A 16617-nucleotide genomic window follows, 5' to 3' on the forward strand; every position below is an offset into this window, starting at 1 on the left:
TTATGATGTGTCATCGCAACGTTACCAAAATAATCATTTTTTTTAATAAAAACTTGAATTAAAGATGGCAGGAATAAAAGCTCCTGATTTTTAGAAAGAATAAAAACTGCAACCTGAAAGATTTATTGTGCCCTTTTATGGATTCAGAGTATTTCCTCAATGAATTTTAGTATTTGTTAAGGTTTATTGATTTTAATTTCCTCCTCTGGTAAAATATGTTTACTCAAGTGTTTATCCTGCTTAAGCATCAATTATTACTTTCAAGTTTCATTGGAGTGTATTCTCAGGTTATTAAGATAATGATTCAATCTACGATGCCCTGATGGAATTCCTATGATGATTCTGAAATTATTATTATTTTATTCTGCACAATTTGCAAATCGGCTTAGGTTAAAGCTACCTACCATTGATTTCGATTTTAAAAAGCCTGGTAGATTGTCTCAGCTGATCCTCTTCGTCTTTCCTTTATTTTCTGAATAGGAGTGGAGGAATAAAGAAGAGGCCGCCCCTTTCTTGGCAAATTTATTTGCCATTGCGTTACCAATATATGGTATGCGCCGTGAAACCCACACGATACGTACCTGATTTTTGTGGCTTAAGATATTCAGTGTATCAAGATAGACACGAGATTTGATGTAGCCTAGAAAGAGTTGAGATTCAAAAGTTGAGTAGCAAAATTCTTTCAGCGCGATTCCATGTCAAGTGATCTGAGTATTTTGGGCATGCCCATTCTTTTAAAATTGGTTTATTTTCCGGTTTGAGTAAGTAAACAGAAAATATATGAAAAGAATTTACTCAAATAACCTCGGTTTTGCAAAAAAATTGTATACAAGAAAAATATATATTATATATAATATAAATATATTGGTTGAATATATATTGTATATATATATTAAAAATTCTTTTTTGTGACAAATTATTACCATTGGAGAACGCTTTGATATGTGGTGACATACTCGTACTCGTGACATTGAAGAAATTTCAAACAAATAAAAATTAGGGGCTGGTTGTGCGGAATAGTTTCTTAAGTTAAAATAAGTTTGTGCTGAAATATACAAAATTTTTAGAAAAAGTAAGTATAGTAAGTAAGTAAGTAAAAGTGGTAGCAATGCGATAAATATTAGAAAGCAAATACAACAATACCCGAATGTGTTTTTATAATGATGAATATAATGTTTGATTAATGTTTAGTATTTTTTCTTTATATCTCTCTCTTAGCTTCACAGTCTGTGCTGGACCATAGCTCCATCAACAATCCTCCTACAATTCAGTCTCTTTCTTGCCTCATTTCTCCAATTACGAACGTTCATTTTCTTTATATATTAAGATGTTATTTATATATTAAAAGAAAAATATATATATAAAATGTCACATTCTTAAAATATCAGCGAAAATAACGACTTATTATACTCTAATCATACCAGTACTTATAAAGGGTGATCAATTTAGAGGTATCGGATTTTTTCGAAAATAATACAATGAAAATTCAAATCGTTGGGCAATCATTATTATTTTTGACGTGATAACGTCTTATAATTCGATTTAGCCGGCTGCACGCACGAAAAAATGCGTCGTTATCTTGCTCATTCGTCGTTATCTTGCTCAATCGTCGTTACCTTGCTCATGCGTCGTTGCTTTGCTTGAACTACAAACGAGAGCGCGGAACGAACGACAAAGAGCACAATCGGCCCCCGCGTTCGGCAACGTTCGACATCTGGCTCTCTCCTACTTGAGTGAGCATATATATGTATGTATGTGTATGTATATGCGCATATGTATATATATAAATTCACATATTTGTATTTGCATATGCCTTCTTCCTGTGTGCATGGGAATGAACCATTTCTCTGTCGAGAATAGGACGATGATAGGAAAAGTAGGAAATGAAAGTGAGTGTTTCGAGTGTAATGTGTCTTGAAAAAGGCAAATCGATGATGGTGCCTCTTAGTGTTGTTGACTTATTAACGTCTGATGCACAATCGAAATGGAACATATCTTTCATGAATTTGATAAATGTTTCGTCATTTTTCACGTTTGTGTAAATGTAACTTGACCTATTCCATTGCGATTCCATTTACCTCCTTCTCTATATTCATACAAAATATTTATCAAACAAATAAAATTAAAATTTTGTTTTGAAAATTGCAACCATTACATCAGTATTTTCTTATGACGTTGTCACGTTAAACTATCGTCAGTAAACCGACTTTACAGACAATCTCTTTTTTTGTGTATAACCATTTATGCTATTTATTTTTTAAGATAATCCCTTTCAAAAGTTGGCCGCAACTGTGCCGTAATTCGGTCATCCGTAAAAACTAATTTTGAATGATTCGCTGGAGGACTTCCCTCGGTATCTCGAGAATAACTATAGTAATATTGGTTTCCAATACCTCAATCAAATAGATGTCAAAAGGAGTGATATCACACGATCTTGGTGACCAATCCACTGGTCCGAGACGATAGATAAATTGCTCACCGAAACGACGACGCATTAAATCCATTGTTTCACGAGCTGTATGGCAAGTAGTGCCGTATTGTTGAAACCAAATGTTGTGGAGATCATGGGCTTCAATTTCCGGCATCTAAAAGTCGTTTATCATGGCACGATATCGTTCGCCATTATTCAATGTCATATTGTCGCCAGCCTCGTCTTTGAAGAAATATTGGCCAATGATTCCTCCAGCCCATAGGCCGCATGATGATGTAGTGGCTGTTATTCAATGACTTCGAACTGCTCTTCAGCCTAAATATGGCAATTTTGCTTGTTGAGCTCGCGGCGAACACTTTTCACAGAGCGTCGATTTTCGTGATACAATTGTATGATTTAAAAATATTGTTGAGTCGTATATTGAAGAAATGTCAATGAATAATGAAAAAAATTATTTATTTAGTTTGACGGTAGTCCCGCGAAATCTATCAAAAAACAAAACTCTATTGGAAAAGTACCTCCAATCTAATCATCCTTTATCACTACGAAAAGTACTTGGTGATGTTTGTAAAACAATTTGGAGAATACGATTCAATACCGAGCTTCAAAAACCGTGATTCATCTGAATATTGTCAGCGCAATAAAATGATCACATTATAAGGGTAGACGAAGCATATCCAACCAAGAAAATCCTAAAGAAGAAATGGAGGCAAAGGAAGACCAAAACTTCGATGGTTGGATGGCGCACATCGTGACGCTCAGCTATTTGGGATACGTTATTGGAAAACTCAAGCAAGGGATAAATCGAACTGGAGGCAAATGTTACACAAAGCCAAGACCCAGAGCGGGTTGTTGGAATAACAATGATGACTGTGTCATCATTAATTAAAAAAACGATATTTACATAGTGTGAGTTAAAAAAAAAACAGTTACTAATAAGTCAGATGATTAATAAACTTAAAAATTTGCTATAATTTCCGATTTATACCATGGGAAGCGGTCTATGTACATGAAACAAAATTTAGTTTTCTTACGTTTGGATTGAGTAACGTCAGCATAACTAGTTCAGATTCTACTATATTAATTAAAAATGGATCCAAAATATTTAGTTATTGGTTAGATGCCATGTAATGTATAAGTATCCACGACTGGCTATTTTTAACTACAATGAGTATTATAGCTTATTTGATAATTGGGAAATACTGACCATAAAAGTTGATTATTGTTAAATAGCTAAAAGTGAATTTTAGTCGAATCCAAATCATTTCCAAGTTAATTTAAAGTAACCTTCATTTCCTACAGGGCACTGCCTAACACTGTGTTAGTAGGTAAGCACTTGCATAATTACATGCATATACAGAGTTAAATAGATGACTCGAAGTACTCACTCGAAAATATTAATTACTTTCTGCTCATTTAGTACAGTACGCTTTCGTAATATTATTAACTCTAGTTGCGTTGAAGGATTTGCAATTCACTTTAAAGTTTTTTTTTAAGAGAGTGTATTTTTCTTTATAAGCCGAGGCAAATTTTAAGGTGTCCGTTTCGATCATCGAAGAAATATTCATTAAAGTTAAACAGATATGGTGGAGGAATTGAAATCAGCTACGATTGATTGCTTTGATGCTAACTTTCAGCGCCTTATTAACAAAATGGGGTGGAATTTCCTCCAAGCAGCTCGCTATTTAAGTGCATCATTATTAAAACTCCTAGAACTGGGTAAAACGCTGGGCTCCGACACGTAAAACAAACCACAAATTCCAATACACATGAGAATCTGCAATCTTCTATGCCCGACGACAGTTTTTGCAAGATAAAGAGTGCCGTGGGTCTAATGCAGATCAATGTGGAGAGTATAGAGCCGTCGAATCCAAATGGATTGATTCGTGACTACCACTCGGAGGTGAACAGGGTCGAATCTCCTTCTATGACTCACCAAATAATAGAAAAATTTGTAGTTGTTTCCAATAGTGGTCACCCCTCGGCAAGCAATGGCAAACCTCCGATCATATTTCTGCCATGAAAAGGCTCCTCTGGTAACTTACTCAAGAGATATACAAGCAAGACTCCTTAGCCTCTTTGAATACCAGTAATGATTTTAAATACAAATATATGCCAGTGTTGATCTTTAGATTCCGCAAATTCATGAGATGAGCTGAATATACTGCTCACATGGCTTAAAAACAAAAGGATGCCGTATAGAGCGCGCTAGTTGTTAAAGCACAAATACCCGATAGAGAGCGCAATTCAGATGATTGTTCTGTATGCTGGCTTTACCCAATTGGCGGTACTGTGAGAAAGACTGAAGTCCGTAGTCAAACACTTTATTTAAATTATCAGTATTGCATCAGATCTATCCAATCCACCAGAGTTTTACCCTATGTCTAATCCTGAAAAAGATCTTTGAGAAAGGAATCAGCTGTCCCTATCTTCTCGTTTATTTTAAGCTGTTTTCGATAGCACGAAAATAAGCTAACTATTCAACTAGGTATTTGCCTAAATTTGATATCCTAGTGAAACTTATAAAGTTAGGCCCTAGAACGGTGGGTCAGCCCATTAGCTCCATTAAAATTTGAAAGAACTACACGAAGTTGGACGAGATTTTAGACTCTGTCTGCGTGGCCTCTTGCAGCTTTGAGAAGTAAGTAACATTTGATTCTAAGGTTGCAGACTTTCACTCTATGGGCGAAATCGAAGATGAAGATAAATACGAAGCCGAATTCGAATTGCTTGCGTTGGGGCAAGCTGACGAGTGTTCATAGTGGAAAACGAACGAAATATAATAACAGTTAAAATGGACTCGATTGCAGATTAGCAATTGTTTCTAAATTAAAACCTGTTTTAAAAGAAACAATCAAATCACGAAATCAATTACTCTAGAGAATTTCACCACTTGATTACATTTTGCTAAGAATTGAGCCATTTATTGAAAAAAAGGATAAAACTTTGACCATGGCCACTGAAAGATTGTTTGTAGCTATAAGGCAGATGTTCAAATCGGAAATGTTTACTTATTTTCCTACTTGTTTTGGGGTAGGTGGCGGAGAGTATAAGGTGTAGCACTTTAAACCACATCAAAGCACAAACAATAATATAAGGAAAGAAATCCTTCCCCTATGCGACCCCTGGGGACCAATTTGAAATTGAAACAGAAACCCAAACACAGAATTTTGTTACATCCAATATGGTTTATTTTAATTAATTATATTGTCATTAATACAACGTCTTGCACTCGAAGTGTAACCAATTATAAAGGCAATACATTTAGTTTGGAAAATTACTTTTATTCAATTTATAGTAAAAACTGTGTGAAAATAATCCAAAATTAAGAATCGATTTACTTTTGCTCGATATAACCCCCTTTTGCCTTGGCTATGGCTTTAAGACGGTCCAGACAGACTTTGCGCTCCAAAATGACCCAAAGAGAATAATCCATCGGATTCGCGTCTGTTGAACTTCAGAGCCATTGTGTGGACGTTATAAAGTTCACAAGCTTTGTTAGACAGTGCCGAGTTCTGTTGAAACGTCCATGGCCTACCACCGAAATGTTTTTCTGCCCACGGCTTCAAAGTAATCTACAGAATTCATTCCCGATAATATTTCGTATTTACCTGGACACCATGCTCGATGAAAACGATTGAAGAGCGCCCATCTGCGGTAACAGCAGTCCAAACCATTACCTGTGGCGGGTGCTGTCTGCTGTCTGCTGGTGGCCAATTAATGACTCAAATTCTCATATCAACGGTTGGTCAAATAAACCCAATCATTTTGAGAGCTTACGAATTGCTCAATTTGAAAAATTTTCTCGTCAGAGAACACAAAGTTCGGAAATTGACGGCTTTCGGCTAAGCGAAGCAACTCCTTCGCTCTCTCAAGTCTGACTTGTTGCTGCTTTTGTGTGAGATCATGCGCCTTTTGATTCGTGTAAGGCTTGACTTTGAGATCATTTATCAGTATGCGGTGGATTCTACGGTCTGATATTTTCAGTTCTTTTCCCATTTGATTGGCACTTCGTCGGGGATATCGCTCAAGTCGCTTCTTAACTTTTTGAAACACTTACCGTGACGTTGCAGTCTTTTGATGACCACCTCCTTGACGTTTCGCGATGCTACCAGTACCATTATAACGAGTAATGCTGAGATAAACAAAAACTTTATTTACTCCCCCTCGGCAGGCAATGGCAAACCTCCGAGTGTATTTCTGCCATGAAAAAGCTTGAAACTAGAGGTCCCTCCATTTGTGGAACACATCAAGACGCACACCACAACTAGGAGGAGGAGCTCGGCCAAACACCCACAAAGGATATACGCGCCAATTATATATATATATATATATATCGAGCTCACGAACAATCGCTGGTTGTGATTTTCCAGCCGAATATAATGCAATCACACTACTACGTTTGAAATCCATTACTAATTTCATTTTTTCGCATTGACTTTCGGTAAAATGTGCGTTTGTAAACAATACTCTGGACTATCATTTAGCCAACGAACGGACAGCTGATGGCTGTGCATCAGCTGCGCGATCCATCTGAAATTGGTTACACTTCGAGTGCTGGACCCTGTACATATTGCAAAAGTAACTTGCGTTTATTTCACAGTTGCGAACAATTAAATTAATTGTAAACAATTCACTATAGCAAGTAGTTCGATTTTGATAGCACTACCGTAGAGTTTCAGGCTGACCGCTTGCGCAACGTCTTCCTCTACGTCTTCCCCTGCATTGTGATCAAATTCATATTTTTATTATTGTACTATTTTCCGTCTTCGACAGAAGGAAAACTGTGAGTTGATATCACTTATCTATTTCAATGTATATTTACGAGTGTATTCGTTTATCCGTTGATAACTTACACAGCAGTAAAGGACCTAGTGGAATTTTTTAGTTGCCTTGAAAGACGAGTATAACCGAAGAATCTAATTTTGAAAACAAAATTGTGCAATGTGACTCGACTCATCATTTAATAACATATATATATATTTTTTTTTGAAAAATCAGCAGCACGTTCGACAGTAACAGTTGCCCTTTCAGTTAAAAGTTTAGCACAAATAAAACAATATTCTGACATTTTTATAATTAAATTAAAGCAACATAAAATAGAAAATAGAAAAAAGAATAAAGAATAAACATGTGTTTTCACTACGGAATGACGCTCAAGACTAGCGATAGTTCAGTTAGAGGGAATTCTCACACAAAGCAGGTATACAACCGTAGCCACGCACACAATTGAACAGATGGACAGCTGTCGTTTCAAGGTTACACTAGCATATAAAATAAGGGGCTGGGTTTCATTATACCTAATATCCTGAGAATTATACTTATGTGTATATTTTGTATTTTAAATCTCAGTTAAAATCACCGATAAAAAAGGATGTTTACTCATATTACAGCTACAAAAATGTATATACGTGGCGTGCTTATGCATATTATTACACTTTACTTCGTTATATCTTAGAAACGGTGGTATTTAGGGAAAAAATCATTGATCTGAGTTAATTTTGCGATAAAACTGACCGTTTTCGAGAAATTCACGGAAAACCCAGTTTTTTAACCTTTGACTTCAAGTCAATTTTTTCCCTCCGGCCGGATCGATTGGGAGCTTTAAAATTTTATTTGTACATATGTTTTGAATAATTTCATCAATTTTCAGCTTGTTATGAATTTTAGTAGCTTCACCCTTACGTTTTGGCCTAATTTAACCGGACTATACTCACGATTGTATGTACACAGCGTTGGAACTTTCAGGTGACAAATCGTATAGCTGAATAAAATGCAGAGTGTCATGCCGCCTGGAAAGCAAGGTATATAATTCTGGTTTAAGTGATTCAGTTCAAAACGAGCTAAATTAGTTGAACCTAGTAAGTGGCATTCCTGGTTTTAAAGCATTTAAACCGTCGTACAAACCAAACTGTTTCAGCTAGGGTGATGCATACCTGGAGAGTCTTGCTTTATGGGCTGATGCAATTTTTATTATTTCTGCTTTGACAAAATTAACTTTGAGCTCGCACCCAATGTCACTTCACGTAATGATATGTAAATAGTTGAAACTCATACTGGCAGCCCATTGAGATTCGAAACTGTATTCTTATCAACGCCCGAGAAAAATCGATTATTCACACCTGGCGATAGAATTTATGCTGATTCGGCTGTACTGATTTAATGATATTTCGCAAGTGGGCTGGTAGTAATTTTATTTCTCATGTAAATTTAAGCAAATAAAATTCTTACTACTTACATATAAAAGAAAGCAATAGAAAACAAGATTGGCAATTGTCTTTTCAATTGTCATTGACAAGATTTATTCATCAAGGCGAGATTGACAACTCAACGCGGCGGTTTTTTCCAGAGGCTATAATGTCAAAAACTATAAAAAAACACAAAGAAAGAATTTAAAATGGGAAATTTCTTTTTCAAGTGGACAATAACAAATTCAGTCACGCTCTGTTAGTTATTTGTATTAGCGCAATGTGTAGGACATATAAAATTTAACAAAATAGCACAAAAAAATATGAGAAATATTTCGCTAAATTTTTTTTTATTAAATATGGTGATAAAAATCTAGTAAAGCAACCGCTCAAAACCTCTGTTAGAATTTTTGCCGTTTGCAAACTATTTAATTTCTCTCTCTCATTTCCATGGTTTTTTTGTTTGTTTGTTTTTTTTTTGTTTTTTCATGCAAATATATGAAGAATAAAAATATTTTTTAAAAGAACTTAAATCTGCTTGCCGTAAAAGCAAGTCCTCAAATTTTAATATCCTGTAAACGGATGTGTATAAAAGTGCAACTAATTGAATGATGAGCGCAATTACCGTCTCTCGACCTACTCGGTAGATGAGTTCTTGGAAAAATTATGTAAAATGAGACCTTGTAATAAGAGGCACAGAGTTCATACAAAGTCGACGATCCCCCGATTTCGCGAGCCATATCCTCAATGTCGATGTTATCGCTGGGCGTTAGTTATCAGCTTATTTGTGGTTTGTTGGATGCGCGCCACACATAGCCATTTCCGCTCCCGTTTCCTGTTGTGTTTACCCCACTTCCTGGCGGGGACAAGAGTGCCGCAGTACCGGTGGGGTCCTCTAACTAGTTCCCGGTATATTTTTGTTTATTTTTCTCACTGATTATAACAATGTCTGTGTTTTTTTCTGCTATCAGTTGTGATAGGAGCGCGTCTGCGGTTTTACATGTTTGCATGTAATATATTCATTTTACGTTTTGGCCCTTATAAACCGCGCATCTTCCCGATCCCGGTATATCATCAGCCGAGCTGTGATTCACTTCAGAGCACAAACAGCATTTTGGGGTTTTGGTGCATTCTTTGAGCTTATGGCCCGGTTCGCCGCATCTAATCGCCGCATCTGCTATTTGTTGCTGACAAGTTTACGCCTATCTCTTCCGTGTTTATAGTGAGGGTCGTCTTTAGAGCCTCTACCACTTCTTCTTTTGTAGTAAGAGAATCTAAGTATCGTATCTCGAGCGAAGTTTTCGATTCAAGATCTGTTATAATAGCCGATCGCCTTTATCCAGATCTACCAGTACAACTCCCGCTCTAGGTTTTCGAACGGCTTTTATTTTGGCTTCCGCGTCACTAGACTTTATTTTGCTACGGGGATTTCTTAAAACATTCGCGTAGCTATGTAGTTCTGCGGGTTTGGTTAGGAGTGCTTCCGATTGTTGCTTAATTTTAACGGCTTTTTCGGTTTTCCTGTGTTTGATAGCTTAGGGCCAGTCTTTGGTCCTGCTGTCACCATTGGCCATCTTTGCCATCTATGTTTGGCGAGAGAACTGGAGGACTTGCGTATTGAGAACTGGAGGACTTGCGGCTAGTCGTTTCGTATAGCGTCAGTCACACTTCTTGCGGCATTATTTTTTATTTCTTTCTTTGGAGATTGCAGCGCTCTACTCTTCCTTTTGAACACCCTCTCATCGGCGTTTTCTTTATTTTTATTTTTTGATGTTGTTGTTGTTGTTTACTTTCTAATAACTATTATTCAAAGACTTCTTAATTTAAGGACTTAAAAATGCATTTCCCAGATAATTATTATCCGGAGCATTTTTTATTTGAGTCACTAAACAAAGTCTTTGAATACTAAAATTGTCTTACTTGGGATTATTTTAAAGGCTTTTATAATTTAAATCTGAAAATAATAGTTATCGATGACTTAAAATTTTTTTACACTCAAAATTATCATAAACATACTTCTAAAATTTTCTCGGAAATTCCGATGATATTTTTAAATCTCAACCATGAAGTATATAATATATTCTGGCATTCTACGCTCTAGCGAAAGGCCTTGTAATCGAATATATTTAGCAAAGTATAATTAAATTTGGCAGTGCTCTCATAAGAAACATACCATAATGCCAAATTGAAAAAAATACCAATTTTTATACGTTTGCTTATATCGGGTATTTGTTTAGCTGCATGAGAACTATCGATATCGATAACCATGGCTTGACAGCTGACAATGGCAAACTGTGTTGATATTTCTCTACAGTAGGATTTAGATTTGGCGGCCGCCGTAGCCGAATTGGTTGGTGCGTGACTACCATTCGGAATTCAGAGAGAACGTAGGTTCGAATCTCGGATAAACACCAAAATTAAAAGGAAGGCTTCCCAATACCGGTCGCCCCTCGGCAGGCAATGGCGAACCTCCGTATTTTTGCCATGAAAAAGCTCCTCATAAATATATACAAATAGGAGGAAGAGCTCGGCCAAACATCAAAAAACGGCTTATGCGCCAATTATATACATATATATATATAAGATTTGGCAAGTTATCATTAATTGTGTAACGCCAGAACAGCGCTTTCAAATTATCAAAATTTATTTGGAAGAAATAAATCTGTTCGCGAAATTCAGAGCCATACAATCGATTTATTACAATATTCAAGCCACCATTCAGACTATACGGCCATATTTATTGTAAAAAAGCCGTTTTATGGTCAATACCTTATTACAGCCAGATTTATAGTCAAAAATTCGATCAATGGAACGAAACATGTAACTCGTGGCCGTGGCGGACATACGCCGGATATCATATTCGAAAAATAAATGCCATGAAATTATCTACCAGACTAGAATAAAAAACAATCATTCCAACAATATTTTTGTTTTATGTTATCATTTCAAGTTCCTAAGCCCTTAAAAAACACCCAATAGTTTCATTTGCAGTCCCTTAAAAAAGAGCAGGACTGAGTTGTCAGTCACACCGTATTTAAGACTTCTTGCTCATAAAGCTAGCAAACTTATAAAACAATGAGAATTGAGGGGATGGTTCTACCTTTCAGTCTCGGACACCATAGGTATGTGCAACTTGGATTCTTAAAAAAAGTTATGATAATATAGTATTTTATATAGTTTAAATTTAATATAAATTTTTTAGTAGATAGTGGATAAAGAATATCCAACTTATTTATTATTAACGTAAAAATACAAATTCCTTAATTTGACAAATTTAAAATGCATAGATGGAGAGCACAAAGCCGCTAACCGGCCAAGGATACACGTATATATAATATATGTACTTCATGAGTAAAATGTCCAGAAAATATTTGTGCCAGGCTATTTACCTAACTGTTCATATACTCGTTCAAAATCTGGATGGAATAGTTAGTACCACTAAAGTAAAAGATATGTATTTTAATAACTAGCGAAAGAAAAATTAAACTTTTCTGGGTATTCTCTATTCGAGAAACTGAAACTGCTGAGAAGACCTGCAAAGCGTGCTTTAGACCATACAATAAATAAATCAGATTTTCGATATACTTCTCATATGCTTGTAAGCGAGATTAAGGCATTTAACAGACTTAGAATGGGGCACACAGATCTTTCGAACTGCACTAAATGCAATCAATTTTTAACATTTTATCATCTTATATCCAAGAATTGTTCTACCCTTCCAGTCATCAAACATAATATCATGGTAGATATATTTTTGCTCGACATATTAAAAACACCATGAGAGAGTAATATACAAAAGATATATAAGTTTATATATATAAATAAAGGGGTTTTCAAAAAGCGCGCCTGGATTGTGCTTTAAAGTAAAACATGTAAACATTTAGATTCATTCAAATTTCACTATTCATGTATACCTAATTTTTGAGAACGTCGAGATATCGATGTTGAGGATTGTTCAATAACACTTTGCGCTACATCAACATACCATATTCTCAACAGAACATCCATTTTTTGGTCGGCCAGTCATTTTCTAGCCTCGAAGGACCAATTTTTTTTTAATTTTTTCACCAACCTTTGAATTAACTCATTCGGACGATTATTTCCACCAAATTTCCACTGAGCTTTCGATATGTTAAAGATCCACCATTTTCATAACAAGTTTCAATAATTTAGTTATAATTTTGGTTATTAAATGTTTTTTTTATCATTACAGTCTCCACTATATGCTTCCACTAGTTACTATAGTATATCGACACATATATCGCCTTTGCACCAAATTATTGTCTGCGCTATTTTTCGAAAATGGATTTTTAAGCCAATTTTTTCTGCATTCCGTAACGCATCGCCTGATAAAATATTATAGGTGGAATCTCTATAGTTCACTGTATATGTTTTTTTACGCAATAATGTATATTTTCTTGTGGGCGAAAATGTCATATGTGCCATTAAAAATATTTTGGCCGTGGTAGTTGAATTTACGTGGGATATTCTCGCCTCGAAAGAGTGCGCGCAAACAAGCAAAACTCCCAAACAATATTTATTTATTTTCTCTCAAGCGCAAAGCCTTCATTATTTTGAATCAGCGAAACTCTTACTTAAACCACTTTAAAAAGTTAGTGAAATCCCAGGTTACGAGTAAATATTATGTAGACAGCCAATGTGAAAATGATTTGTCATTATTTGTTACGAAACGATTTTCCATTCCCAAGTAGAAAATTTACAAAGGCTGGTAAGATTTTGTTGTTGTTATTAAACCAACATGCCAAAGCCATCAGTTAAAAACTCAACAAAGTGTAAAATTATTGACGCTCTGCTTCGCAAAAATAATACAAATGCAAAGCAGTTGCGACAAAACAGCAAATAAAGTAAAATAAATACAGTATAATAATACCTTGTGGCAGTCAATCCGGCGTTGGAGTGGTTAACAAGGCTACATGTAATCATAACGTAAATATTTTTAAAGTGTCATATCTGACACTTGTATGAAGTTTTTTTTTTTGTGCGAAAAAGGAAGAAACACTGAAATTAAAAAAAAAAAATCAAGCTAAACCAATGATGATGCAGCAAAGAGATGCAGCGGAAAGCTACCGGAATGCTGAAGGCGGAAGAGCATGGCTGTGATAATAAAAATGACAAGTGGAAAAATATTTTCCTCCCCGTATAAACACGTTCAGGGAATTAAAACAATGGAAAAGGTGGCAATGTTGAAAACGTAAATACATTTACCGAAACGTGCAAAGAAAAAGCCAAATGTAAAAAAGTCTATATATAAAAATATACCCACACACATACTTACATACCTACATATACACATACGTGAAGACAACAGAAATTTTAATGCGTTGAAAAGTCTGTGAAAAAGTCCGCTTCATCGCACTTTATGTCAAATAGGCGTAAAATAGAGCTACGAATAAACACTCACGCTTGCAAATACACATACGCCTGCACCAGAAGCGCTTTGGTCGCGACAAACCGCAAAGCTTACAGCACAGGATGTGGCTGTCATGGTTACCCGCAATATTTTCGGGTAAGAGGTGCCGCAGCTGGTGGTGGTGCTCGGTTTGCTAGCGAATTGTGTAATGAGTAGTAATATGACGTTATGTGTGGAAGGATAGCAGTGGAGTTCAGTGGCGAATGCTAAGTCAAACAGAACTTTTATTCATATTCCTCATATTTTTTCATTTTAAGTTTGCGGTGTTTAAACGTGCCGACGAAAGCAATGCGACAGCTTGATTTACTTTTCGGGTATTTATGTAGTGTGTCCGGCACCCTACACACAGGATGGCAGGCAACTTTAAACATGTGCTCTTATTTTATAGATTTAACGTATGCAAAAATAGCATTTAATTTTTTTAATGTGATGATGGCATTCATCAAATAAATTTTTATTATAACCAGTGGGGAAATATTCACGTTTGAACTGAACTGAATTTAATACACCAGACGTACACTTTTTTATTTTAGTGAAATATTATAATCAGAGTCGCATAAAGCTCATAATTACATACTTATGTGTTTTTTCTATCTAATTTGAATAATAATCTATTTAAATCTAGTATTTTTGATAATTTTTTCGACAGTAACTAAATTTCTTATATAAATATATTCGAAACTGTAATTAATTTGGACACCTGGCCACACATGGGTACCAGACAAATAGTCTGAAGACAACTTGAACTTGAAAATAACTTTGGCAAACCAAAGCCGAGAGTCAAGCGCCGCATCTTCATCCAAAGAAGATATGTGTTCGGTGCGATTGGGAGGGTTTTTGCACTTAGGAATTCTCGAAATGAATGCCACAATTCACCAGGAACTCTACATTGCCCAGCTACACCGCGTGAAGGAGGCTATTCGACTGAAAAGAGCTTATCGGCATGGTCAAACCATACTCCTTCACGACAACCAAGTCGTCAAAGCCGCACTCCAAGGGCTTGAATGGGAGGTGCTTCAGCATCTGCCGTATTCTCCGGACCTTGCACCGACCGATTACCATCTTTTCCACTCCCTGTCAGACTATATGAAGGGCGTTACCTTCGAGATATCCTTTAAAGCTGGCTCAAAAACTTCTATGACACCAGGCGGAACGGCATCAACGAACTGGTCGAGAAGTCCGATCTTCTTAGAAGACCTCAAATAGTAATAATAAGAGTCCGTATAGGGTATTCTAAAATTACGCACAAACACATCTTAAGTAAAAATGCTGATATAAATTTACGCAATTACCAAATCTAATACTCAAATGGACACTCAAATGAATACTCAAATATACACATACACATGTGCACTATCAGAATAAGAAATAACTTTCTCAGAGGCCAATAAATAAATACACATTAAATTTCATTTATAAAATTAAAATACAGATTTTTTATAGACTTAACTTTAGCCAATTTAAAAAAAAATTAAATTACCACAAAATTATTATCATTTTGGACCAGTCTTGGGCGCCCCCTCACAAGTTGTGCATTGGGATGGCCACACGATTTTGTAGAGCTTAGCCTAAAATAAATAAGGCCTAGAAAATTACATACTTTAGTTTAATAGTAAATCTATAATTTAATTACAAATCTACAAATTTTCAACGATAATTGTTTATTTAGTTTTCAACAAAGCCGAAAATCTTGAACCAATTCAAAAATTAATCGGCAAAATTTGTTTTTGAATAACTTCTTCACTCAATAATAAAAAAATGATTTCGAGCGATAGACATCTGTTTTGGATCTTTACGCACACCATTGCATGTCTCTTTGTATACTCCAGCTATCTAGTTCACAAGTGTCAAATGTGATTGACGTCCGACGCCAGTTGCAGAAATTATAAATCTTCCTATAGGGTGGCTAATTTTGGGACCCCTTGTACCAATTTCTTTTTTATTTAAATATGTAATTTATTTAACATTCTAACCCATTGAGAAAATTGCCAAGAAAAATAAATACGACAAATTAGAAAGCCAACGGCTACCAATTTGGCCACCGAAAGCAACAGACTAAGTAGTGTATATCACAGAAACTATAAACTCAATCGATTTGAAATTCCCAATGATTGTTTTTAAAACATTGTACTACAAGAAATAACAGTTCTGCTTACCCCTAATTAGCCTGCAATTTTATATGCTTTTACTCCGGCCCGACTGGGTCAATTACAACTCTTGATTCATGCAACCTTTACAATACCATAAAATACATTAATTATCTGGTGGATAAGACTTAAGAAAGGCTAAACCAATAAAACAAAATCTCTGAATACTTGTAAATAACAAAGTTTTCATCTACTCAGATAGTAAACCAGCAGTACTTACATCGATAGTAGGAGTAAAGGGCATGCGTATTAGAGTCTTTGATTGTGTTCGGACATTTACTATACACCTATTTGATGCTTATTACTCGACAAATTTCGATAATAAATATATTAATCTTTTTGGAGTAATTTGAGCGTTGCTACTTTTGATTATCCGTGTATTTTTGCCAAAAAGCTCTTCATAAAAAACCGGTTGCCGTT

Source organism: Anastrepha obliqua, chromosome 3, assembly GCF_027943255.1.
Source record: "Anastrepha obliqua isolate idAnaObli1 chromosome 3, idAnaObli1_1.0, whole genome shotgun sequence".
NCBI lineage: Eukaryota > Metazoa > Arthropoda > Insecta > Diptera > Tephritidae > Anastrepha > Anastrepha obliqua.